The sequence below is a fragment of the Mustela putorius genome, unplaced genomic scaffold (genome assembly GCF_011764305.1).
Source record: "Mustela putorius furo isolate JIRA1106 unplaced genomic scaffold, ASM1176430v1.1 tig00000166_pilon_pilon_pilon, whole genome shotgun sequence".
Taxonomy (NCBI): Eukaryota; Metazoa; Chordata; class Mammalia; order Carnivora; family Mustelidae; genus Mustela; species Mustela putorius.
Genome location: NW_025421301.1, coordinates 5,885,303 through 5,897,431, shown reverse-complemented (window position 1 = coordinate 5,897,431; position 12,129 = coordinate 5,885,303). Strand labels below are relative to the sequence as shown.

Here is a 12,129-nt window from a genome sequence, read left to right as displayed (position 1 = left end):
TATGGCTACTTTAGTCTATTCTTTGTTACTTTGTTAGGAGTGAGTGCTATTAACATGCTCCTTTGTTTGAGGGGGGACAGAAATGGGAACAATACATTTAATAGATGACACTTAATTCAGGTAAATTTTCTCCCTGAAATGGAACTGTTGAAAGTATAGAGCTACAAGTTTTGTGTAATAGCTTACAGTTTTTATTGAAAATTTATGATATAAAAATAAGTATTTTGATTCCATTGCCTTTAAATGATGATTTCCTTTTATTGTATTTACCTTTTTACTGCCTCCCCCCCAATCTGTTGAAGCCTAAAACCTCAGTAATTCTTAATTGCATCGGTCAAAGACATACCAGATTTAAGGAAGAAATTACAGATAAGGTGCATTCATTTTATGTGTACATTATATACACACCAAGGTAACCACCAGCACAATCACGATTTAGAACATAACACCACTCAGGCCTGTGTTGTGCTTTTGCTTTCTTCAAATGCGTGCTGTATGTCTTGGCATGTCTACATCATACTGTTCTAGCTCCAGTGCCACCTTGTCTGTGAATCCTTTTTTGATTACCTCATTTTAAAGTAACTTTCTTCTCTTCTAACTTTCCTGTCAGAGTTTATCTTCTTTTCTCTCCTTGGTGAATAAACCAATGGTATGCTCATAGTTCATGGTAGGCACTTATATTTATTTCTTGACCAAATGGGTAAGTGTAGTATTTCTCAAATGTTAGTCATTCTTACATCATCTTCAAAATTTTGGCCATATCTGCGTATTTCCTGTATCCTTGCTTTCTTTGTATTTCTTTATATCCTTGTAGTTATTAATATAATTTTTAATGAAAACTTGAAATAATCACCATAAAGGAAAAAATATCACTATCAATAGAAAGTAGATGTAAAGTTGAAAATAATGAAAACAAAACTTTTTACATGTTAGAAACTACTGGCTACTGAACACTCTTGAGCCAAAACTTAAACTCAAAAACTTGCTTTCCTTGTTTAAAAGGGAGATTAGCAAGAATTACAGAGGTGTTGATAACATTCTGCCATTAATCTGAGAACTTCCTGATGCAGTCAGAGGCATTACAACAGAACGAAGAGGGAATAAATTCTTTACTGATTCAGTGTCGCTTAGCCCTCTCCTTGGGCCCCATAAAATCATCTCACATCTGATGGGTGGCCAAAATTTGGGAAGACACAGAATTAATCAGGGCTGAAAATTCCTTAGAACTTTATCTGTGAAAGAATTGGGAAATAAAACCTAAATTGCCAATTAAAAGGTATACTAGAGTTAACTTCAAAAATGCAATAAAAAGACTAAATGGTCATTATTGAATTAGATAAGTCTTTTTTTTTTTCAAAAATGTTTTTAATGTTGTTAATGTTACTTTTCCAAATAAAACATCCACTTTTTTTTTTTAAACATCCACCTTTTTATTTATTAGGATATGATAGCTATAAGATAAACCTTTGAATCTGAAGAAATCTAAAAATCAGTGGAGACCTTTTATATGACAAAGTGATGACTGTTGATTCAGTAGTGATGAAATGTTGGTAATATATTCATCTGGCAAAGCTCCTGTAAGGATGGATAAGGTAATAAGCTTAAGAGAATATCATATCTCCCTTACTTCTTCCTTTCATCACTTTTTAAGTTTGAGTTGGATTTTAATATTTCCATCCTACAGAAGACATTTCTGGCCTTTTGTTTTTTTGGTTTGGTTTTTTGGTGGGTTTTTTTTTTTTTTTTTTTTTTGCTTCTGAGGTAATGAAAAATTCTCCTCTCTCATGGAAACAGTTTAACATGAATAGTCAGGAAAATAAATGCCCTGCTCCTGTTCTGTAAAATATGTCCTGTATTTCAACTTGCTGTAGTTATTTTCAGGCCTATGTATGTATTGTGAGCTTAATGTTTAAATTACTGTTATTTTGTGTTCATGAACAAGGAGTTCAGGTGAATAGACCATTTAGTTTGGTGTTTCTGTTTTCTAAAAAAATAATTTACCTGAATGGTAATACTAGGTTTATGAGTATACACAATAATTTGCTACTCAGCCAGAGGTCAGATTGCTGTTAATCTAAGGTTCTGGGATACAACCTTTATTTGGAAGTAAGAAGAGAGCCCTCTTGATGAATAGTCTTTATTAAAAGAGCTTTCACCCAAACGAGTAGTTTCTTTCCTGTCTCTACTATAAAATAAAGCTGCAGAATAGAAGCGGTGCTGATAAACTCTTGCATTTGAAAGTAACAACTGACAACAAGTAATCAGAAAAACTATAAAAACATAGCAGTTTTAGTCCTTTAAGTTATACAGGTAAATAACCATTTGCTTTTGTGTATATGGGCTATATCAGCTACTTGAAACCCTTAGAATATGTGTTAGTGTAATCAGTCAGATTTTCCAAGTAGCTGGAACTTTTCTATATTGTATACCACAGATGCAGTCCTAGTCTGCTGTTATGCTTTCTGCTTGTCTTCAACATGATGTACTTTGCACAGTGGCTTTTCATATACACTTAACACATGTCTTACATTGTCTTGATTTTAAAATTTCTTGGACAGAAGTTTTTCTCTGTAGGGGGAGAGAAATAGAATATAGTACTTGCTTTAAAGTTTGTGTCTGTCATTTTGGAAGAAAAGTAAATATTTAAATGACTTCCATATTGTATACCAGCAGTTCCGTAAATGTTACCACCAATTAGTCAGGAGTCCACCCTGAAGCCCAAAATGGGATTCCAGCAACATGATTATTTTTATGGCACCTGTCATTTTATTGGAAGGCTGTCTTCAAAGCATTGTGCCCCAAGCCTACCTCATTCTATTAATTTGAGGTTGCCTGTGTGATGTGATAACTGCTGTTTTTATTATGTTTAAGTTATAGAGGTTTTGGTTTAAAAAGTAAATATTCAGTAAGTTGCCTTCTTGGGGATCGACTTCTTCACTGTGCAAAAGGTTTTTATTTTGCTGTAGTCCCAGTAGTTACTTCTTGTTTTTCCATTGTCAAAGAAGACCTATCTAGGAAAACGTTACTTACCCTGGTCAATGTCAGAGAAATTACTACTTTTGTTCTTTTCTAGGATTTTTTTGGTTTCAGGCCTCACATTTAGGTCTTCAATCCATTTTATTTTTTTGTATGAGTATTAGAAAGTGGTCCAGTGTCACTCTTTGTCATGTATCCATCCCATTTTCCCAGCATCATTTATTGAAGAAACTTTTCCTCATTGTATATTCTTGCCTCCTTTGTTATAGACTAACTGATCATGTATGTGTGGGTTTATTTCTGGGCTCTCTATTCACTTCCATTGATGTGTCTGTTTTTGTGCCAGTACCATACTGCTTTGATTACTACAGCTTTGTAATATTTCTTGAAATCTGGAATAGTGATACCTCCAGCTTTATATCCAATAAGGGGTTAATGTCCAAAATTATAAAGAAGTTATACAACTTGGCACCAAAAACCCCTCCCCAAACAATCCAATTAAAAAATGGGCAGAGGACCTGAATAGACTGTTGTCCAGAGAAGACATACAGATGGCCAAGAGTTATATGAAAAGATGCGCAACATAAGTAATCATCAGGGAAACACAAATCAGGACTACAATGAGATATCACCTTACACCTGCCAAAACAGCTAAAATCAAAAAGACAAGAAGTAGTAAGTGTTGGTGAGGATGTGGAGAGAGGAGAACTTCATGTACAGTTGGTGGGAATGCAAGTTGGTATAGTCACTGTGGAAAAGAGTATGGAGGTTCTCAAAATTTAAAAACATAAATACCATATGATCCAACAATCCCCCTGGGTATTTATCCAAAAAAATGAGAACATGAGTTAGAAAGATATATGCATCCCTGTGTTTGTGGCAGCATTAGTTGTAATAGCCAAGATACAGAAACAACCCAAGTGTCCACTGCCAGAAGAATGGGTAAGGAAGATGTGGTGCATACACACAACAGAAAATTACACAGACATAAAAAGAATGAGATTGTGCCATTTGAAACAAAATGGATAGACCTAAAGGATGTTGTGTAAAGTGAAATAAATCAGACTGAAAAAAAGACAAATACCATGTGATCTCACGCATAGCAGGAGTCTAAAGAAGCGAATGAACAAACAGGATCAGACCTATAAAAATACTGAGAACTGATGGATATAGGAGGGGGAGAGGGTGACAGGATCCACAAAAATGAATGAAGGGTAGGGGAGATGCAGGCTTCCAGTTATGGAGTGAATAAACATGGGAGTAGAGTGTATACCATGAGAAATATAGTCAGTGATACTGTAACTGCACTGTATGGTGACAAGTGGTAGCTGCACTTGTGGTGAACGTACCATAACATGTAAACCTGTCCCATCACCTGAAACTAATGTAACATGGTGTGTCAACTATACTCAAAAAATTTTAAATGTTTTTTGACAATATCTATCTAGTCCTCTTTGGCTGTATAACAGAATATCTCAAAATGTAGTGATATAAAGCAGTAAATAGTTTCTTTCAAAAAGGAATTGGGGAACAGTTTGGCTGTGAGGTGCTGGCTTAAGTTTTGTGAGGTTACAGTTCAGAGAGTGGCCTGGACTGCAGTCATCTTTAGGTTCAGTTGGAATCAGAGAACCCCTTTCCAAAGTGGTTCACTTACATAGTAGCAGGTTATTTCTGGCTGTTGAAGGAAGGCCTAAGCTTCTCCCCATAGGGCTCCTTTAAGTGTCCTTATCACATAAAGGCTAGGTTGCCCCAGAATAAGTGATCCAAGAGACAGCACATAGACCAGCAGTGATTTTGAGTAGGAGGGTAATTATACAAGAGAAGGAATATCAGGAGTTGAGGATCATTGGAGGCTATCCTGGAAGCTAGCTACCACATTTTATAAAGCTAGTATGTGTATATGTCACCAATAAGCAGTACATACTTATTCAATGTGCAGTTTATACACAGCTCATGGTTTTAGAATAAAGACTGACTTAATATGAGAACTTGATTATATTACTAAATGAAGCACATACTTTATCCACAAAATTCTTAGTTTCTGTGGTTCTTTGTGGGGGGTGGGATGACTCTGGGTTCAAATAGAACACTAAATATCTAGATTTTAGTCATTTTGATTTTCTTTTTGTTATTAAATGAAGGAGGGAGGGAATGCCATGTGTTACACAGCTGCTATTTGATTTTCTATGGGGACGTTACTCCTTTATTTTTTAAAAAATTAAGCTTACCAAAAAGTACCAAAAAGTACCAAAGTACCAAAGTACCAAAAAGATTTTAAAGTTATAAAAAGAACTATACAGAGAAAAGTCTCCCTCCTCCTGACCCCCGTCTATGCAGTTTCCACCTGGCCAACTGGAAGTAATCAGTTTTACTTTCTTGTGTGTTCTCGCAGATCTATATCCTATATATACAAATTATAGGATTATTTTTTTTCTTTCTATATAAATGGTAGTATACTATGTACACTGTTGTGTACCTTGATTTTTTTTTTTTTTTAGTTCATATATTTTAGGAACACTTTCTAAATCACTACATAGACTTTATTTGTTCTTTTTGCCAGCCAAGTATATTCTGTTGTCTTCAGTTTTTATAATCGTTATTGGTCATTTACTGTGAGTCAGGCAAGGACTGACTAGGAGCTAGGGATGTGAGAGCTAAAAATGATGAGTACTCAATCATAGGATTAATACCCTTGGGAGTCACACAGCAAAGTAAGTTCTGCGATAGAGGAAGTACAGTGTGTAGTGGGAGGTCACAGAAAGGAGGTGTATATATGAGTGTTGGAGAGAGAGAATAGTTAGGGAAGACTTCACAACTGGGGTAAAATCTGAAGCATAAGTAAGAACTAGCCAAGTTAAGTTGAGATTTAGGTTTCAGGCAGAAGGAAGTTTTTAAAAAGATTTTAAAATGTATTAAAAAGCTATAGTCATTTTAAAACAGTGTGGTACTGACATAGAGACAGACATGTAGGCCAGTGGAATAGGATAGAAAGCCTTGAATTAAACCCTAGTGTATGTATGGTCAAATAATCTTCAACAAAGAGTGCCTGACCAATCAGTCCGGTAAGGATAGCCTCTTCAACAAATGGTATTGAGAAAACTGGATATCCACATGCAAAAGAATGAAGTTGAAACCTTATTTTATGCTATATGAGAAATTAACTTAAAACAGATTAAATCCTAAACATAATACGTAAAACATAAAACTTATATTAGAAAACATAAGGGAAAAGCTTCATGATGTTGGGTTTGGCAATGATTTCTTTGGTATGACAACAAAAACACTGGTAACAAAGGCAAAAAGAGGTAAGTGGGACTACATCAAACTTAAAAACTGTTAAGCATCAAAGGATACAGTAAGAGATATAAAAAGGTAACCTACTAAAATAGAAAATTTTCAGAAATGTGTCTAAGGGGCTGATATCCTGATTATAATAAGAACTGCAACTCAGCAACAAAAATACAACCTAATTAAAAAATGGGCAAAGACTTGAAATAGACATTTCTTCAATGATTATATATAAATAGCCAGAGCATATGAAAAGATTTTCAGCATCATTAATCATTAGAGAAATGCAAATCAGAGCTACCATGAGATGCTACCTCACACCTATTTCAGTGGTTACTGTCAAAAAACTGAAAAGTGTTGGCAAGGATCTGGAGAAATTAGAACACTTATGTACTGTTGGTGGAAATGGTAAATGGTGTGGCTGCTATGGAAAACAGCTTGGTGGTTCCTCTTAAAAACAGACCTGCCATATGGTCCAGCTTTCCCACTTCTGGGCATATTCAAAAGAATTGAGGATCCTGAAGAAATATTTGCACACTCAAGTTCATAGCAACACTATTCACAATAGCCTAGAGGTAGAAATCATAAATGTCTGTGAACAGATGAATGGATAAATATACACATAGAATTTAATATTATTTAATCTGAAAAGGGAAGGAGGTCCTTAGGGTCCACACTGGGCATCAGCCTACCTTAAAAAAAAAAAAAAAAAGTCTTGTCACACACTACAACATGGATGAGCCTTGAGGACATTATGTTAAATGAAATCAGTCACAAAAAAAGCCAAAATGCTGTATGGCTCCACTTGCTTGAAGTATCTAAAGTAGTCAGATTAGAAGCAGAAGGTAAAATGCTGGGTGCCAGGTGCTTGGTAAAGAGGGGAAATAAGGGTTTTTTAATGTGTGTAGAGTTTTAGTTTTACAAAATGAAAAAATTCTGAAGGTTAATTACACAATGTGAATATACTTAACGCTACTGAACTGTACACGTAAAAATAGTTAAAATGATAAATTTTATGTTTGGGTTTTGTTTTTTTCTACCACAGTTGGAAAAGATAAATATTAACCTTTGGAAACATGAAGGATATATGCATTTTAAAAATGCTATCCTGCAATGAAAGCCATGTTTCTAAACATTGAAAAAGGGCCGGATTAAAGAATGAGCCTAGAGGGGTTGAATCAGGAAATACTGTACTGGCTCAGTTGGTAGATTATGTGACTCTGGATCCCGGGCTAATGAGTTCAAGCCACACTTCGGGCGTAGAGCTTACTTGGGGAAGGAAAAAAAAGATATTATAAAGAGTCATAGCATTTTTTAATATAGTTAAGATAAATTAGATAAATTTTAAGTGATGAAAGGGAGCATGGGCCATTCCCAGAAAAGAGCATATTTAAAGTCCCTGAGGTGGGAGGCAATAAGTCTTATACAGTTGGCTAGTTTGTAAAAATACGCATTGGCACTTGTTTTTTTTTTAATATTTTATTTATTTGACAGAGATCACAAGTAGGCAGAGAGGCAGGCAGAGAGAAAAGAGGAAGCAGACCTGCCCCGATGCGATGCGGTGCTCCATCCCAGGACCGTGGGATCATGACCTGAGCCGAAGGCAGAGGCTTAACCCACTGAGCCACCCAGGCACCCCGCATTGGCACTTATTAAAGATGGAAGGCCAATTTTATTAAGTATCATCATGATAGGTAGGGAGACCACTGCGATGGGATTTTATAGTGAAGGAGAGAGATGAACCTCAACTTGGAATATAGCGTGGGCAAGTGTTGGTTTGTAACCTTCTCAGAGCCTGTTACCTGAAATCTAAAACCAGCTCTGTCTGTGGCAAGAAAGGAGTGACAGAACAAAGGGATCAACCACTCCAGATTTATAGGTGGCAAGTTTAATAACTGAGGGAATTTACATATGAGGCTTGTCTTGGATGGCCTCAAAACCAGTAGATCTCTACACGCACTCATTTGCTGAAATCTTAAAAGTTTATATAGACACCTTTGCTGGGTTCAGTTATGTACCCGGTCCAGGTAGCCCCCACTCCATGTTTCTATCTCAAGGCTGTATCCTTAGAGAAGCTTCTGGGATCAGGGAAGGCAAACAGAACACACTGTCTAAGGACAGGAAAGGAAGTGAGGAGCCTCCAGTTGCCTATGCCAGCTCATGGGTCAACAGGCAGTCACATCTTGATGACCTGCAACAAGTGGGATTTTATAGCCAAGGAGCAGAGTGAGAGTCAGAAGATGGAAAATGACTCTTAAGAGGAAACATCAAGGGTAAGGGGGGCATTCTGCCTGAACCGACCTAACAGGATTCTTGCTGAAGATAGATTGGGGTGTCCAGATGATGGACGATGAGGAGCCTAATCAGATATTGAGTGTGGTCAGAAACTGAAGGTGGGAGTTTCTGGTTAAGCTGATAGAGCAGAGTTCTTGATAAAACTATGTTTTAGCAGAAAGTGCACAGGTGGGCCTAAGAGAGAGGATTCAGAAGTTTTACTAAAGTTTGGTCAAGCAAAGAAATTTTGTCACCAGGTTTTGCTTAGCTAGGATAAAAATATGAACTATAAGATTGAACGAATGGGTCCAGTTTATGAAAAGACTTCATATGACTATATGGGTAAGAGGTTGCATTTCATTTCTAAGTAATTATTACTGTTACAGCTGCAATAGGCTATTTCTTAGGTGTTAAGTAAGCCTTGGGCTAAACTTCTTGTGGACTCTTTTACTTTCAGAGCTTCAAGCAGGGAGTATGCTCAAACTGTGTTTTACTGTGTAAAATTAATTGGCTCTTAGAAAGCTGAAAGTGTTGAGGGTGCCTGGGTGGCTCAGTGGGTTAAGCTGCTGCCTTTGACCCAGGTCATGATCTCAGGGTCCTGGGGTCGAGCCCCACATTGAGCTCTCTGCTCAGCAGGGAGCCTGCCCCTCTCTCTCTCTCTCTCTTTCCCCCCTCCCCCTGCCTGCTTCTCTGCCTACCAGTGATCTCTCTCTCTCTCTCTGTCAAATAAATAAATAAAATCTTTTAAAAAATAAAAAAATTAAAAAAGAAATAGGATCTTTAAAAAAAAAAGAAAGAAAGAAAGAAAAAGAAAGCTGAAGGTGTTGAAAGTAGAAGACTGTTACAGTACTCCAGATGGAAACTATTCAGGAGACACGGTAAAAAGACCATTCTGAAAGATAGTGTTTACCACAGCCAACTTTGAGTGGGGGTGGAAGTGGGTGGTGATTTATAGATCGATTTGATATAAGAGTAGGAAATAAGGCCATAGTGCAAGCTTGTGTGATTGGGAAGATGAGAGTACTGTTTATTTCAGTAATTAAGTAAAAATAAAAAACTGAGAGTAATAAAAGCAGTGCTTGACAAGTTATATTTCTAGTGTTGGAATGATATCCTAAGAAAATGTAAGAACAGAGTATGAAAGTGAGGAGCAGTGTAGTAGTAATGATAACAGTTTGTGGTTTATCAGTGTTTCGGAGGATACCCAGTTTTCGTAAAAGGGCTCTGAATAAAGATTTTACAATAAGCAATACCATATTTTGGTTCTGATTCTGTTAGGTGCTTCAGAATCTACCAAAATACCTACAGTTAATTCTCTTTCTTGCCAGGTAACACCTCAGCAAGGTTTTTTTGTTTTTTTCATGATATTAATACTGTTGTTCTATTTTCATCTAAACTTTAAAACATGATACGAAATGCACATTGGAAGAGATATAAAGGCAGAGGCAGGCCTGCCACAGGTAGTTTCCCATTTTTCTCTGTGTAGTGTCTTGATATCTTCTAAATCAATTATAGCTGCTTTCCTTTGCCCATTAGGGGATTTAAGCCCTGCAGTGCTACTTACTATCCAGCAGTATTCTTTTACAACTTTGAGTAAAGGGATGTTCAGACACATGCATAGTTTGTGTCCACTGTGAATCCTTTTTTATATATCCCTATAGATAAAATTGCTCAGCCAAAATGTTAGTTTCCTCCTAATATTTTGATCTTATTCTTTAGATGCATGTTTTCCTCATGATTTTACTTTTGGAACAGTTTTAATAAAATTTAAAAACAAAATAAAACTCTGCATGGGATTTTTTTGTTTTTTGGGAAAAATTGCTTCTTTTTTCACAGGCTAGAATATTGGTTTACAGATACTCAGTAAAACACACTGAGAAATACAGAAAATCTTGGACTGTTCCTTATATATAATATAGCATTTTTTTGTGTTCAAGCAATAACCAGTTTCTATTTTTAAATTAAATACTATGATTAATAGTATGTCATTTATTTTAAAAAATGCTGAGAACATTACTACTTTTTAAAAAATGATTAAATTTTATTTTCTTGGAAATAATTATTTAACTTAATATGGTGCTAAACTTTAATTTTAACTTAACATGGTGCTAATATGGTTTAACTTAATTGTGCTAAAAATTTTGTTTTTGTTTTTGTTTTTTTACATTTTTTCTAGTAGTTTGTTTCAGTTAAGAATATATTTCTTTAAAGATTGGAGCACCTGGGCAGCTCAGTGGGTTAAGCCCCTGCCTTCAGCTCAGGTCATGATCTCAGGGTCCTGGGGTTGTGGCCCACATCTGGCTCTCTGCTCAACGGGGCCTACTTCCCTCTCTCTCTCTCTGCCTGCGGTTCTGCCTACTTGTGATCCCTCTCTCTGTCAAATAAATAAATAAAATCTTTAAAAAAAATAAACTATTATTTGTCATTGTTAAATGAAGAATAATACTCAGCTATTAATGAGCGTATTTTGAGAAGGATACTTTCTGAGAAGGGATGTTTTAAATAAACTGGAGGAAGTACTTGGTAGGATAGCTAATATTAGTGCTGTACTTCATCTTGTGTTTCACATCTTTTTAATCATTCTATATAGTCACACACTCATTGTTACTTAGCATTATCTCACATTTCACCTTCTGTTTTTTAAGAAGGAAGTAGTGTTTTTTCTTTTTAATTGACAACAGGACCAGAATATGGCCAATCTAAATCATTTAGATTTTCTTTAAGTATATTATGCTGACATTCTCAGGCTGACTCACCCTGGCCACCTAAAAAGTTAGTTTCATTTCTCACCACCGAATTCAATCAGTGTGTATATAGGGAAATCAAATGGATTTTAATATTGACCAATACCAAACATTAAAAAGATATGTTTGAAAAAACATTATAAATCCCAAAGTCAAAATTTAGTTGTTTGACATTCTCAGTTTTAGATTATTCACACAACTACTTCTTTCTGTGGGTTGATACAAATATGATATGACTAAATCAGAATATGTAATTGAGCCATCAGTTCCAACTATTTAGGTTCTGCCCCTTCCACCATGGTCACTTATTGAATAGGATCACTGTTTTACAGATACCCAAGCAAAACCCTTTTATGTCAGAGTTTATAGTTATTTCACCTTGTGCTTTAACCTATACACTTTCAGTATTAAGCAGTGATAATAGGTTTGGGGTATTCAGAGTTCAGCTTTGGTCCTTGTCCCTAAGCCAAGGTCTAAAAGGAACGACAGAAATATATGTACTTACACCATTATAGTGTTTTTAAAAAGTAAGTGGAATAAGAAAAGAAAGAAAAATGTCTAAAAAATGAGGACTGAAAGAATTATTTTGGTTTTTTTTGAAAAATTCAGTAAGAGAGGAGAGGTGGAATATGTCAGGCAGAAAAATTAAGATTGGTGAGTGCTGTGAAGTGTGTAAACCTGGTGATTCACAGACCTGTACCCCTGGGGATAAAAATATATGTTTATAAAAAATAAAAAATTAAAAAAAAAAATAAAACAGTAACCTAAATAAAAATAAAATAAGACCGAAAAAAAAAAAAGAAGAATTAAGAGTTGTGATTTAAAAAAATAGTTGACAAAGACAGTG

General features: G+C 35.6%; 1 protein-coding gene across 13 annotated transcripts in view; it reads left to right on the top strand.

Moving 5' to 3' along the window:
- DOP1A (DOP1 leucine zipper like protein A) overlaps positions 1-12,129 on the top strand; it is a 105,861-nt gene that overhangs the window by 2,627 nt on the left and 91,105 nt on the right. The window contains exon 2 of one of the 13 annotated variants that reach the window (XM_013046361.2): positions 1,442-1,592. The exons of the other annotated variants lie outside the window; for them this stretch is intronic. The gene's annotated coding sequence lies outside the window, so the exon portion shown is untranslated. The remainder of the gene's footprint in view (positions 1-1,441; positions 1,593-12,129) is intronic. 13 annotated transcript variants of the gene reach the window in all.